We start from the raw sequence: 12959 nt of genomic DNA on the forward strand, positions 1-12959 counted from the left end.
TTTTAGTCCCAGCGTCTGACTAATGGTTGAGTCGTATCACTTAAAAAGATTTCCAGCTCTTCCGCGCTACAAACTCTTCGTTCTACACACCTTTAATTTAATTTAGAAAAAGCTTCTTAAAGAAAGTACTGCGACTACTCGAACACCCCCTAAACCTCCCTCGACACCTGAACCCTTAAAAGTTCATCAAAAGCAGGAAAAGCGTAAGATCGACAACTGTAACAATTAATGGTAACTGGAAAATCGTGGTGCCAACATCCTGCGACGTTTTATCCTTCCGTGTCTCGTGATTCTAAATTACACTTGGTACTCGCAAAGTGGCGAGAGTTCGTCGACCGTAGAAAACCGCTCTCCAAACAGCCACTCTTCTAAACAGCTTCAGTCGCAACCAGCAGCTTCGTTCCACGACGACGCGACCCAGTTCCCGGAATAAACTTAACCGTGTGTCCCTCTTTACTCTTCCTCCCTCCCCTCTCGGTGCAGCCAGAGTCGACGAGGAGAAACGAAGTTAAGCTAATTTCAGAAGGAAAAAATGTTTCGCCCCTTCCCTGTGTCGACACAAGTCGCCGGACGACTAACGAACGCTCGTAAAAAAGCGGAACGTGGCGCGGGTTCGAAGCTTCCTGGCACGAAAACCCTCTTCCGGATGCCGCTCCAAAACTTTTAACACCAACACCGTTCTGATGTTGGCTTATTAATTCGCCCTCTGAGAATCGCGTGCGCGATCTTCGGTGCTTAATTAATATTTTCGTCCCCCTTTGTTATCCTAATCACAAGGATGACATTGTTATTTCAAAGTAGGCCCTTATTTCAATTTATTGTGCTAAATTGTTTGCGTAAAGTGGGGGATGTTTCTCTTGTCGAGAATCAATTCGTACGTTTAGCCGCAGACATGCTTCGGATTTTTCTTGTTGCTACTTGGAGATTCGCCAGAAAGTTTTCTTTCTTCGCTCCGGGGGTTGTTTGTTTTGTTAATTGAGTTATGTTCCTCTTTGCGTTCCTGCTGATTAATGTTTCGAATTGGACTGGGGTGTATTTGTACCATCGCTGAAAGAATCTTTCTAACCGAAGTGACTACTTGTTTATGTATTTTCGATTTTACGACTGTTTAAATAAGAAATTAAATTATTTTCTGTATTTTTATATTATACAGTGGGTGATCAAATTATTAGAGCCATTCGTATAAATTGATGATTTTACATAAAAATGATTAATTCTTAAATGAAAACTGAGTTAAACAGAGTTTTTATTATTTTTTAATTATCTATTGATGCTGATTGGTCTGGAAATTCTTCGGATCTCAATCCTATCGAAAATTTGTGGAAATATTATTAATAATAAATGTCAATTGATTGAACGTTTGATAGAGGTATGGGCCAGAAATAAAGCAATCAAAATGAATTGCTTAATTATTATTGCTTTGTATATTATTAGTGGAGGATTATTGATTAAAAGTTACACAATGTAAAAACCTTAAAATTGTGGCTCTATATCTACACAAATCCGAAATACCCATTTTTCATGTCACTCTAATAATTTGATGACCCACTGTAAATTGGTTATTTTCTCTTGGAATCTGATAGCGTTCTACAAAGCAATCAGTCTGTATTATTATTAGCTTATTATCATTCGACGTTTCGAACAATGTGATTGGAATTTCAGCCAGAAAATGGACATTCGAATTATCAAATGTCACACAGGGCCAACACGAACCGTATATAACCCGGGGTCGTGTCTTGCATGATATATTCCCGCGTACCCTTCACCGGTAACGCGTGTCGATATTTCCTGCATTTCGCCTCGAGATTCCAACTATAAATTAATCTCACTTATCCAAAACTGCCCCGGGCTGTTTTATCCGATAGAACCGTCAAGAATATCTCCATTTTTGATCCCACGTTTCTTCTATTAAACTCCGCTTCCCGCAACTTTGTTGCGGAAAGTCAAACTTTTATAATAAAGCATTCGTCGAATAATTTATTGAAATTCTGTCCGGTATGCAAATGCATCTTGAGTAAACAATTTTATTTATTTTTAATTTCCAGGGAAATTGAATCCTTGCCACGCTGTGTTTGTTTTATTTCGAACTCTTTTCTCGATGATGCGTTTAATTACTGCACCGCGTTGGTAATATGAATTGCTAAGTTTATTTTCATGCATATAATTTAATTGCACACTTCCCGTTATCGTCGTTACGCAGCTTCGTTCATTTGATATTCTCGCTGGCAACGAGATACCGTGTATTTTTGCTAATTAATTTCCGTTTGTTCAAGAAACACCGCGCTTTTATTACGCGGTCTTGCTTTTTTCCCCCCTTGCTTGTTCGAGCGCAACATTCGTTATCATAGCAGAACAATTTGTTATTTTAATTTGAATGCGGACATAGAAAGTCAAAGTGGTTGGTTGCATTGTTTTCTCGAACTTTTATTTCGTCGTTGAAAGCTCGTTCGAGGCATCGATTGGAAAAGTCATAATTCACGATGAAATCGTTTGTAAGTTGGTGAAGTGGAATAAGATGAACTCGTGGCAGACTTCTTGAAGAACAATGTCCCCTCGCTGGAATCGCGACTACCAACTTCCACGAATTACGCAAACATTTGCAGTGTCGGCTGTTTATCACTTGGAAACAGATTTTACATTTGAAATTTGATAATTAATGTAGGAATACAAAATTCCGGATTTCACTTAAAAATATATTTGAAACTGAAATTTTCAAATGATACATAATCTCTTGCTTCTCTAATCTTTTTGAATCGACTAAAAAAAAAAAAAAAAAAAAAAAGAGAAAAGGAGAAATTAAAAAGAATAGAAACAATAGAAACAGTGTATTAACGTTTCTCATAACGGACGAGAAGGAACTGAATACTAATGTTTCATTTCCACGGCACAGTTTCCGCTGCTTCATCGAGCATTAAAATATTAAAAGAGCCTCGCATTTCTACGAGGAAACTTTCTCGGTAAAAGCGTTCCGTTTGAAATATACATTGAAATTTAAAGGCAACACAGGTACTGTCATTACGCTTCGGGACAACAGAGACTTATAGTAGAGAGCCCAAGTTAGAGTCTGCTACTTTCCGTCTGCAACCCCATTTTTCACAACTAATTAACTTGCACCGTTTCACTTTTAATTGCCTCGATTCACTCTTCTTCTTGTGCCAAATATCTCGCAATTCTTCTTAAATCGACAACTATTTTCCTGTGACAAAAGAGGAAAAAATTAAAATTTATCAAGCTGCTGAGAATAACTGCAGAATTATCTTGGATCGACGGTGTAAATAGTGGAGTAAAATGTGAAAGTATGATTTAAGAAGGATATTTAAAAATCATCGGGAAGTAACTTAATTTATCTGGAAGTTAGTTCGTTGGATACAGAAGGTAGCTGAATCCCTTCATCGTCGAACCTTAAAAAGCTAAATTTAAACGCGCTGTGAAGCGGAAAATTCAGCTTTCAACGATCGATAGAGTACCCCAAAGAGACTGGATGAAGTGTCTAATTTACAGAGAAGAGGTGATCTATATCAACTATAATATCGCCGCTAACTTTATTTAACGCTCGGCGACACTAAAAGTAGCTGGTTAAAAATAGAAATATTCGTTTCTAAGAAAACACCGACTTTAATAATTGAAATTTTAATTAATTTCCAATAATTTTACAAATGCTCGACGTCACTAAAAGTAGCTGACTAAAAATAAAAATATTTATTTCTAAGAAAACACCGACTTTAATAATTGAAATTTTAATTAATTCCCAATAATTTTACAAACGCTCGGCGTCACTAAAAGTAGCTGACTAAAAATAGAAATATTAATTTCTAAGAAAACACCGACTTTAATAATTGAAATTTTAATTAATTCCCAATAATTTGACAAACTTACTCGTCCATTACTGACGAGACAAAGGCTATTCTCGCGTGCAGCTCGAGAAATCTAAAGGAACCAGTGTGAAGGATGTAAGACAGAATCAGAAGCCCCAGAGTGATGTTCGTCCTCTTTCATCTTCGCCATCCTGTTCCGTCGACCTAGTCCGTCGAGGCAAAAAGGAAAGATACGTGCCAGCATCATGGTACAAAGACAACTTTGACCGACAGTAAGAAGAGGAGAAAGGGGTAGGGGAGAGGGAGAGAGAGAGAGGTATCTTCACCTCCTTTGAGATCTTATACTCAGTCCCGACCATCCAGGTCTTATTAATAAATCATTATCGTCGTCGTCGGGGTTGCGAGCCGCCTTTTTCGACGGCGAGAGACATCGTTTTCGTGCCCCTTTCACGACGACCTCTCGTTTCATCCACCCCTTTTGCTCGCGAACAACCCTTCTCACGCGTCGTTCAATTATATTCTCCTCGCCGATGCTATCTTCGTAACTCGCTGCGAGGATTTTACACGCTTCACTCGTGCCAGAAGATACCTGTCTCAATGCAACCCCTTTCAGATTGTGTCTGAAAGTACTCGTACAGGGTGCGAGCCAGTAACGAGGGCTTTACGATCGTTTGTACTTTTTTTCTGTACACGTTTTGTCAGGGTTTCAAAAGAAATCTTTGATATTTCTTAAAAAGGTAACCGTGACGATAGAAAAATATTAGAAATTATTAGAAATTTCAAGGGTTGATTTTTCAACAGCGATGTTATTTCAAGGGTAGTCGATATTTTCTTCTATTATTATAATTAATTAAATCAATTCAGCATTATATTTTCGTTGACGTGAAAGCACTTTGCAATTTTTCCTTTTTTAAAGAAGCCAATTTCTTGAATGGAAAATAATTTTCAGCCTTTGATGTACACTCTGTCCGTTCGCATCGAGCCTCCAATAGATTCTTTAAGGGAACAAAGTGAAACTTTCAGCTATGATGGGAAGATGGCTCAATTTATGGCGATAATACCCTTGAAATATCACTCTACTTGAAACTCGATAATGAAACAGCTTCGGCCGGCTTTCTGTCAACGCGATCGCTATCATCAACCAACGCGATATCGTGAGCCCTTATAGAAATTGCAGCTTGAATATTACATCACGCAACCTTAAATTGCCATTATAAAATATCTTCGAGCTGGCCATTTATCAGCGGGAATTAACTTTCTCTCGAAAGAAACAAAATTTTCCATTTCAATTTCTTTTAATCATATTTTGCAATATTTCAATTAAAGTGATAAATATTTTGATATTTTCTCTGCGATAAACATATTTTAAAAATCTTAATCGTCGGGGATAATTGAAGAAATAAATCAGAATACGTTAGAGGGGAGAAAAAGTTCCGAAAAAATATTCTGCTTGGATAAATATCGTGATGGTTGACGGTAGAAAATCGGCGTCTCGACAAGCAACCCTTAGTCCCTCATTAAACGAATTTTTTGCGCCTTTTTCGTGGTTCCAATTAAGGTTGCAGTTCCAGGAGATGGTTGTGCTTAATCTCCTGCAGGTCTCGCGTTTCTTCGACCTTTCGAGGTCGCGTGAGAAAAGCGAGGAAAAGGGTTTCAAGAGAGCTAACCCAATTGGACACGTTGAGCACCGTAACTCAAAATGTTCAGTGAAATCACACTGCTTTCGTATATTAACGGCGTCGATTTTAACTTCGGAAATACTGATTTATAAATTAATAATTTTTATTAAAATATCAATTCTGTAGTTTTCCTATTGAATCACCAAAAAACGTTACAAATATTTTACTGCTATTACCTCGAATATTCCCTATTCGCTTCGAAATCTGTGAAAATGAATAACAATACCTACTCTCCATTTCGCAAAACCGACAGCACGAAAATCCTATGGAAACGCGGTTCTATTTACTCGTCGATAAAAAATCAATTTCCGTTCCATCTCTGGAATCGCGGCGAAACTATCACGGGAGATCGTTGCCATTTGTAATCCCCATTTTTCTACACCTCCACTCTCCCACTCTGTCAAACGTTGAACGATTCGCCATTTTGAGAAAAAATTGCGGATACTTTTGATCCATTTTAAGCGTCCATATCTGGATGGATAAAAAGGTCGGAATTTGTGAAAATCAATTTGGATTTGGCAACGCGAGATTCAAGAGTTTCACGGATATTTAGCATGAAAATGGATGATGTAACTAAGAAGTGGTGTTAATTAAAGTGGATAGGTTTCATATTTAACTAAGTACTCTTTAATATTTGTAAGTGTTCTTGGACTCATCTGTATAATTCAATTTGAAGGAAACCGAGTGTCAGGTTTGAGGGGGAAAAAAAAGATCTTCCTGGAAGAGACCGTAATTATTTTAATTTAATTAGAAAGTAATTACCTAAATCTATGACTCTCTTATGTTGAAGAATTACTTATAAATTAAGGAAATTCACAAAAGCCATTTTCTGGTTTTATTTCTCTTGGAGAGGGAAAAAAATTTTTATTTCCACCCCTAATTACAAGGAACCGAAAATAAAATTTTGTAATATCGTCTCAGCTTTTTTACGAATCCAAAAATTGAGCAAAATGAGAAATTAAACCGATCCTGTCAGCGACGATTCGTCGAGGATATACGATCAAACGACGAAAGAAACTCGTTTCATTGGTCGGATCGAAGGATGGTCGGTTGTCCAAGCGGAGCAGTACTTTTTTCCGCGTATTACAGAACTTCTTTTCCCGACGGTTGACACTGACGGATGCTGGACCGCTGGGAATTATCTCGCATAAACTCAGCGAACAGTCCAAACCGCAGAGAGCAGCTGATGTATCCCGATATGAATGGGCCAAGTGTCTCCACGACGTTTTTCCCTGCCACGTTTCAATCCATTTTGATCGCGCCTCGGGAACTAGGCTAGTATGCAAGAGCTCTCTTTTCCCAGCTCCACGATGCTTGCTGAATTTCTCCTCGTACGGACGAGTAAAGTAAAAGCTGTCCTCCAGAATTTCGACAAACATGTATCTTTAAGGGGTTAAGCCACTCTAGAATTTTGAAAAAATCGAAACTTTTTTTTTGCTTAAAATGTGCCTTGATGTCTTAAAAATGATATGGCAAAAGATTATGGGTGGGAAAAATCTCTAACAAGTACTCGAATTTTGAATTTTGTCTGCTTATTAATATTACCGAAAACTTTAAACGCGTCTTTCTCGAAACTGCATTAATCATTTTCACCCAATACGTATCGCAAATTGCAAATGGAAAAACGAGAAATCTTAGAGAAATTAATTAATTTTTTTTTTTTAAATTTGATCAGAAATAAAAGAGAACTGATTCGATGTAGAAGTTTGCAGAGGGAATGATTGCGAGACTGGGGGTGTCGGTCGCGTTCCTCAATAATAGGGTATCGCTACGAGCGTGCATATTCGCGCAAGAAGTTTTATTGCGACAGAAAAGTTGGCCGGTTAAATTGATTCGATCGGCCGATCGGAAAAACTGGCCGACGAACTAAGTTCATTCGATCGCGTTCCACTACCAATACGGAGCCGAGCAACTCAATTTCCGTGGATGCTTATCGATTTCGCGCATCCGGTTTTTCCAGTCTTTCCACTCGCGAATAAGTGTTTCTTTTTTTTAAATCTGTTTAAGTTTAACTTTTAAAAAGATTTTTAATCATTTTGTAATTAATTTTCATTGGTAATTTGATTACTGTATCAATAATCAACGAAGCTCATTACAAATGATAAAACTTCAATCAAATTCTACAGATATGTATACAATTGTTATTAATAATTTTCCCGCAAAGCTAATAATTGTACAACGAATATTAAACCTAGACCTCTCGTTCCTGTGGTAATATTTCGAATTAATTGGAAATTAACCGTTACAAATAATTTATAATAAATCCATTTGCGCGGCTTGTTAACAATCGTAATTAATATTATTGAAAGCAAACTCGTTGATTGAAAGGTTAATAATTTCAAACCATCCATCGAGTTATTTATTCGATTCGTTGCGATTAAAAATATTGTTAAAATAAGAGCTATGAACTTATCGTAGTTACATGCCACTTCATTTTATCAGAACAATCGCAAAAGCTGGATTCGATTATTTGAAAGTTTCATTTGAAAGTTCCACCATTAATCGATCCCTTCTGGGCTAAATTTAAACTTTCTTCCATAAGCTTCGAATAGAATTCAAGTACTATATAACTTCAGGACTAATTCTTGAATTTAATTAGAAAAAAAGAATTGAATCATTTTAAACAATTCAACTTTTATTGACTCTATTCTACCTATTTCATGTGTCTGGTAATAAACCAATGTCAGACTATTAGTCTGATTAAGTTACAGCCGTGTTCCACTTGTCTGACCACCTGTCGTCTCATACTACTTTTCTGACCATTCTCTGGTACTCTGCTCGTCTGAACAATACGGTACTCGTACTACTTGACTGGTCACTGCTCCGTTACTGTCCGGTTATTTACTGGTCTCTTCTACTTGCATGACCAGTCATAGACGTTTTTCTGACTAGCAATTGTCTGACCATCCCCTGTCTTATACTACTTGCCTAGCCACGTGCTGCACGTCTGACTAATTATTACTCCTTATCACTTGTTTTGCTTATACCACTAATGTAGCCATATCCCCTGTGTATTTCTGACTATACATTTACCCATTCCACTGTGATAATCATTTTCTAGGGCGATTATTCAGTGCTATTGAGTATAAAATTAAAATTCATTGTCAACAGGTGTAAAGTAATTAGTTCAACGTACCAGAACCATGATTAGAAATAAAGAGTTTCACGGTTTGGTGGTTCGCAAAAGCGTTTGTTTCTCAGTTGTTTGTCAGATGAAAATGGAACGGCAACCTTGTTTACCAGTCCAGCTGGATTTTATCGTGCGCCTATGCCTTTTCCAATATCGGCGAATACTTTTCCACTGTCTTCAATTTTCCTCTCCATTTCCCATCGTAGTGAAGTTTCTCGGTCGCGCGACTCGTTTCGCGATTGATCGAAAGAAATTCTTTCTACCGTCGCAACGGTAAAGAAAACCATATTCCTCTATTATTGTTTCAACATCGAAAAGTAACGGGGTGCGTTCAGTAAACTGAAAACCATCCAGCGACTAATGGAAGTTGGATCTGTTTATTTGAATACATTTTCTATTCGAGGTGGATTCTAATGAAAAATAATTCATCAGATTTATGAATCTATTCTCATATGTTAATTTTCATATGAAAAGCTAAGAATAGAAACACGGTGTATGAATTACAAATACGTTTTACACTTGTTGCGTGATGTTTTCATGACCACCCATACTTTCAGCTTAGTTTCTTTGCTCTCATTTCAGAAATTTAATTTTCTACCTTATTGCCTGATAGTTTATACGTATTCCACAGAGAGTATTCATAATTCATTCTTATAAGACTCTCGTCAGAATGAAATAATCCAAGCTCTTTGTATAATAATAATAATTATAATTTCAAAATTCGTGTTTATTCGTTATTCAATTTACGGCATCGTCGAAGCGAACACTTTACGACAAAATTTGTAACATGTATCGAAACTAAATCCGTCGTATCGCGCATAAAATATATAACTTACCCATCAACGTGACGAAACGATCGGTCCGCTTCACTTCACTGTATCCGTTCCTCGTATTCGCAATAATCTGTCGTCCGAAACGCTGCGCTCCATTCACTTCCGGAAACGTGACAAACACCGCTACTTCCCGTCACCACTGCGTCAAGCGAACAAATGGCAACAACACCCATCTACACATCCAACGAAAAGCACACGTTTTGTCACCGGTGTTCCTTTTTCTTTTTTTCTTTTTTTTTCCAAGAAGCCCTTCGTGAATGTCCAACGATTCGTCAAACTTCACCGACACCGGTGTATCGAGGTTGGTCTCGAAAGAAAATATCAACCGGTGGAATCGATTGTCCCCGATGGTTATTCTGGTTGGCCTGGATTTACGTGGAGCGGGCACGTGTTCACGCTCGAGTGCGCTAGCTAGCCGGAAACTGACGGAATCGAGAAAGAACTCGGCTCGGATCGAAGTCCCTTTGTTCTCTTGTTATTCTTGCCTCGCCGCTGTCTTATCGAGCAGCCTTGCAATCTGGCTATCTACCCCTTTCATCGTTCCAGCTGATAAGATTCAATCGGACGCTTGGATAACCTCCGCCGATAGACGAGTCGATGAATCACTGGCTTACAAAGAATCTAGGATACCCATTCTCCCTGGTGATTCGAAGGGAACCGTTTCGCCAAGATCAACCGCGCACAACTGTCTACACGATCGTCGCACATGTTAAACACTGTTGATCAATCGGAAGTTGGAAATTATTCACTGTAACCCATTACTGAAACGGAGGCAAGCGAACGATCACGATGACAGCACGTCTTCGCGGTGTCCATCAGTCAGGCTATAACCTTCGAATCCTTCTTCGATTCCACCCGGAATCGTCTATGATGGATGACCGAGAATTAGAGGTCAGCGAATGAGGTGCCGGGTGACGCGGCGGCAGCAGCACGTGACACGACGTGTCCGTGTGTGGTGACGTGGCAAGGACAACGACGACGAGGAGGACTGCCACGTTACCACGTTACCTGGTACCAGTGCCACCCCCGGTGTGACGTTCTGGCCTGGTCTGTGTACCAGGGTGCTACTGGGGATCCCCGTATGCTTGTTTTTGCAGGGCTGCTAGCAGCGAGGGAGAAGGTCGGTAGAGGGGTGTGGGTGGTGGGAGACAGAGGGTAGGAGAGCGTAAAACGGACCGAGATGAACGGCGTAGAGGGATGTGAACGGAGAGGACGAAGTGGAGGATGCTGGGAGTAGGGGGTGGCGTACGAGAGGGGTTATGGAATAAACAGAGACACGGGGAACAGCTGAACCACGGGAAAGAATGAACTAACCGGGTAGAGCGCGACGCGACGACGAGGGAGCAAGGAAGAACAGGGTGATGCTGAAGAGTGGGGTGCGGTTGGAAGGAGACGGAAAATTCATCCCTCCGTCGGGAGGCTTCGGCTGGTCCCCGACCACGGTCCTGCCTTGCGACGGCGCAAGGATCTCTGTCCTTTTTCAACGACCCTCACTCTCCCTCCCTTCTCTTCAGCGTCCGCCCTTAAACGCGCCACCCCTCCGCCACCGATCGATCCGACGTTCGTCCGTTCGTTCGTTTCGTTCGTCTGCTACGAGATTGTGTGCCTCGGATGTACACACGAGGATCTCACGCGTTGGATAGCGAAGCCGAGCCGAAAGGAGAGGAGCGACGAAACGCGCGGGAAAGTCGACAGGAAGTTGGAGGACTGCGTGCCGATTCTTGTTACCGACAGCTTTCCACCCTCGCAATTACCGTGCACGCGTAGAACGGGTAATCTGTTGAGGGTTCTTCGGTAACGAGATACGAAACGTATCTAATTGATTTTGGTTTTTACAAATATTTTAACAGGGTTCGAATTTGAAGCAGGAAAGAATCCGAACTGTGCACTCGAGGGTTGGATAGTTGTTTGAAGAGCGTGGGGCGGAGAGAAGGGATGGTTTAGCTTTCTTGGAAGAAGATAAGGTTTGGGGTGGTTTTTAGACGATGTACTTTGGAATATATATTTCTTTGAAATATTCAAAGAATCGACTGACGTAAAAGAAATTTTTTACAAGAACAGCTTGACCCAGTTACAAGGAGCACTCTCTATATTAAATTATAACAAATCATAAAAAATCTCAACCCCTAATTTTTTTTTTTTTAAGTACTTCGTTAAGCATAAAGTATACGTATAACGAATAAGAACGACTGAGAAAGAAAGCGAAAGCAGCGTGAAACTGTATTGAAAGATCGGCGAATAGAAATCTCGTAGGAGTGTAAGATTGCGAGCTCGCAGCAGGATTTGCGAGAAACCGCGAGATTAGTGCACGTGTATGCACTGTATCGCAGTCTGGGGGTTGCAGTTACGCGAATTCAAGCGACGCGTCAAGGACTTAAAGCGGCACACGTAAAACATGAATTCACCCCTCGGAACGGAATTCATCCACCCCCCTACGAAAATTCATCCCGAATTTCGCCCGGCCTGCACGACTCCTCGTGTCGCGCGTGAAACGCGCTAATTTAAATTTTCATCCCCGTACAATGTGACTTTAGACGCGTTGTTTCCTCCACGCTCTGACGAGAAGCTTTCGTGGAAACTTCTCTTCTTTGATCTTCGCGAAAGTTTGCCTTCTCGCTGGTGAAGAGAGAAATTTGACGCTATGATAGTCGGATATTTTACGCAAATTCACGGTGAATCGCAGGGGACTAATTCTGATTTAAGCATCCTTTGACAATATTAATTTCTCACGTTTAATAAACCGAGAAACACGCCGTGGGATTTTCTTAACATATTGCTATATACAGGGTGTCCCGCGACTCATGGCCAACCGATTAGGAGGCGATTCTACATGTAAAAATGAGTCATAAAGAAAGAATAAAATTTTTTCCTCCGTGTCTTCGTTTTCGAGAAAATCGAAACAAGTAATTTTCGAGTAAATTTTCGACTTCGATTTTCTCGAAAACGAAAACACGGAGGAAAAAATTATTACGTGTAGAATCACCTCTTAATCGGTTGGCCATGAGTCGCGAGACACCCTGTATATAGAAAAATTTAAATAATTTTTTTGAAAACATATTTTAGTTTTTAACAGAAATATGAAATGTATACAAATACTAATTCCTTCCTCTCCCCACTCCTTAGTTCCAAAAATCCATACGTGCTATATCTATTTCGACGGATGCGAGTCCGGCAATCTAGTGTTAAGACAGAAATGTACGAAGCAAGGATTCCGAAGTCGAGAGTACAGCAAAAATAACTGGTGATACCGTTTCAAAGAAGCTGGCCACTTTGTGCACGAGGTATTGCAAGTAAAGCGTGTCTCGCATAGCTATCCTTTTCTTTTACAAAAGAATTTGATTTCACCGGTATTTTTCATGCACATATTTCTGTTGACACTTCCCCCTAGCTTGACTGTGAAATTTTCTTTCTTGTCATTTGAGAAAAACATAAGAGACACTGAAGTTACACGTCCTCTTATTTCAAAGACACTCTCCGAACTTTGTTTATAAATTTCAAATAT

At 39.7% G+C, this 12959-nt stretch overlaps 1 protein-coding gene and 1 long non-coding RNA gene across 9 annotated transcripts in view; one reads left to right on the top strand and one right to left on the bottom strand.

Moving 5' to 3' along the window:
• NLG-5 (neuroligin 5) overlaps positions 1-10527 on the bottom strand; it is a 133897-nt gene extending 123370 nt beyond the window's left edge. For all 4 annotated transcript variants that reach the window (XR_013062786.1, XR_013062785.1, XM_076690260.1 and 1 more), the window contains exon 1: positions 9461-10527. The gene's annotated coding sequence lies outside the window, so the exon portion shown is untranslated. The remainder of the gene's footprint in view (positions 1-9460) is intronic.
• The window catches only part of LOC117606178 (uncharacterized), a 132860-nt gene that overhangs the window by 68662 nt on the left and 51239 nt on the right, over positions 1-12959 (top strand). The gene's annotated exons all lie outside the window — the stretch shown is intronic.

This window comes from Osmia lignaria, chromosome 9, assembly GCF_051020975.1.
Source record: "Osmia lignaria lignaria isolate PbOS001 chromosome 9, iyOsmLign1, whole genome shotgun sequence".
NCBI classification, from domain to species: domain Eukaryota; kingdom Metazoa; phylum Arthropoda; class Insecta; order Hymenoptera; family Megachilidae; genus Osmia; species Osmia lignaria.